Source organism: Corylus avellana, chromosome 6 (genome assembly GCF_965113065.1).
Source record: "Corylus avellana chromosome 6, dhCorAvel1.hap1.2, whole genome shotgun sequence".
NCBI classification, from domain to species: Eukaryota; Viridiplantae; Streptophyta; class Magnoliopsida; order Fagales; family Betulaceae; genus Corylus; species Corylus avellana.
Window position 1 is genome coordinate 16,085,201 of NC_142495.1, and position 2,727 is coordinate 16,087,927.

A 2,727-nucleotide genomic window follows, 5' to 3' on the forward strand; every position below is an offset into this window, starting at 1 on the left:
TGTGTCCAGAACTAAAAGTCAACTGGATAGTAGAACTTGTCCACCTTGATAATGGCATCTTCCACAATCCCACGGGGTTTCTTGATCGAGTAGCCAGCCAATTGCAAGACACTTGTCGGTTTCAATTCCCCTAAGCCTAGTTTCTGATATACTGAGTATGGAAGCAAATTAACACCAGCTCCTAAGTCGAGGAGAGCTCTCTCAATCTCAGTGTTTTCGATGACTCACGAAATTGTAGGCGCTCCATGGTCTTTGAACTTTGGAGGAGTGTTATGCTGAATTAGGGAGCTTACTTGCTCGGTGAGAATGACCTTCTTGGCAATGTGCTTCTGATTCTTCCTCTTTTGAGTGCACAAGTCCTTGAGAAATTTTGCATAGGCTGGAATTTGCTTGATGGCCTCAACGAGTGGGATGTTGATTTGAACCTGCTTGAAGGTTTCCATTATGTCTTGTATCTTCTCTCCTTGTTTCCCAAAGTGGGAGGGTGCCTTAAGCCGCTCTGGGAATGGGACCTTAGGCTCATATGGTACCTCAAGAGTGGGGGCAGATGATGAAGATGCCTCGATGCTTACTTGTTTACCCTTGTCCTGATGTAGATTCTGTGGGGCCTCAATTTGCTCATCCTTCTTTTCTTCCACATGATTGTCAACCAGTCTTCCGCTTCGCAATGTGGTGATGGCTTGAACTTGCTCTAAATAAGATGTGCTTCCTTCTACCATGTATAGTCCCCTAGGGTTGGCCACTGGCTGACTTGGAAGCTTTCCTTCGTCCCTTCTGTTGAGGGTGTTGGCAAGTTGTCCGACTTGAGCTTCCAGCTTGGCGATGGATTGAGAATGTGAGTTCACTATCTCCTGTTGAGATTTCACCGTCTACTTTATCTCGCCCGCCAGCTCACTCATCATTTTTAACATCCGATCCTCAAAATTAGAATCTGAGGGAGGTGGTGCGGCCTGGTATTGCTGCTGTGGAGGCCGGTAAGTGGAATGCGGTTGGTAGGGCTGCCTATTGGATTGAGCTTGATTGTGTGGCCCTAGGGCTGGGTTGCCCGAATTTGAGTTCTTCCATGAGAAATTTGGATGATTTCTCCACCCAGGGTTGTAAAAGTATTGGAATATGAATCATTACCCGGTCTAGAGAAAGCTGCATTAACTTGCTCATAACCAACATCAGTAAAATTTCAAGCAAGAGGGCAGTTATTTACATGATGCATAGGACTTGAACAAAATGAGCAAGATTCATGTGGTGTGTGTATGTGGGCAGTATTAGGAGCAAAACCAGCAGTCATCAAAACTTGATCTATCTTCTTAGTGATAGCCTCAACCACTTGGTTGGCCATGTTTAGGGAATGACCTGCTTCATACAAACTTTCTGTCTTGAGTGCTTTAGGTGCTGGTGCCCTTCGTCTGGTGGAAACCTGCTGAAGATAATTGTTACTCAAATTTTCAAACATAGACCATGCTCTATCTTCGTTTTTTAACATGAATGTTCCCCCACAAGATGCATCCACCATTTTTCTATTGGACTCGGTCAAGCCATCATAGAAACACTGCACTAGCTGCCATTTCGGGACAACGTGGTGTGGACATGATCTAAGTAAGCCCTGCAGCCTATCCCAAGTCTCATGGAAATCTTTTCCCTCATATTGGGAGAAGCTAGTGATAGCTCTCCTAGTGTCATTGGTCATTCCTATGGGAAAATACTTAAGAAATTCTTGTTGCAATTGAGCACAAGAAGTGATAGAGTTGGTTGTTAAAGACTGGAACCAATGTTTGGCTCTTTCGTTGAGGGAGAAAGGAAAAAGACGCATCTTAGGGCATCCTCAGTGAATCCATTCATTTTAATGGTAAAACAAATTGCTTCGAAATCACTGAGGAAGTCATAAGGGTTTTCAGTGCTAAGCCCTAGGAAAGAAGGTAAACTTTGTATAGTGTTGGGCTTAATTTCATAATGGGCTGCCGTAACCTCTGGCAGCCGGAGACATGTGGGAGTAGTGTAAGTGGTAGGAAGATAATGATCTTGCAAAGCCACGTGGTTACCATCTCCCATGGTCTCAGTGGAACGCTCTTCTAGCAAATTAGGAGTCCTTTGGGATCTAATTTGTCTAAGAGTGCGTTCAATTTCAAAGTCGCAAGAAATTACTGGAAACGACAAAGAATGGCGACCGAGCATAAACAAAACAGAAAGAAAAGAAAAACAAAGCTAAAACAGAAAAGTAAAGCTCACAAACGGCCCTTAGATGCACTTAGGGTTTTGGATGCAGGTTGCTGCAAGTGCGCTCGATCGCACGGCAGGGTGCGCTCGAGCGTACTGCCGCATATGGGTGCGAGCGCAGGAGGGGAAGGCTCGAGCACTGCTGGCTTGGTTCCTGCTGAAGTGCGTCTGTGCACTCGATCGCACGCGATCTACGCTCGATCGCAGTCACAGAGAAGGCAGCTTCGGACCTGTTTGCAAATTCTAAAATAAAATAAAAAAAAATAAAAACAAAACACAAAACAGAATTAAAGTTAACAACTTAAAGCAGAAAAATAAATTATTAAGCTAAAATCGATCCTTAAATTTAGATAATGAAACCGTTAAGTAGTCCTCGGCAACGGCGCCAAAAATTGATTGTGGTATTTTTGTGTCCAAAAATATCAATAATAAAAATAACTACTCGCAATAGTACGAATTCTGTGGGATAGAGCTATATTGAGGGTGTCGAACCTCAAGGACTGCAGGGGTTTTATT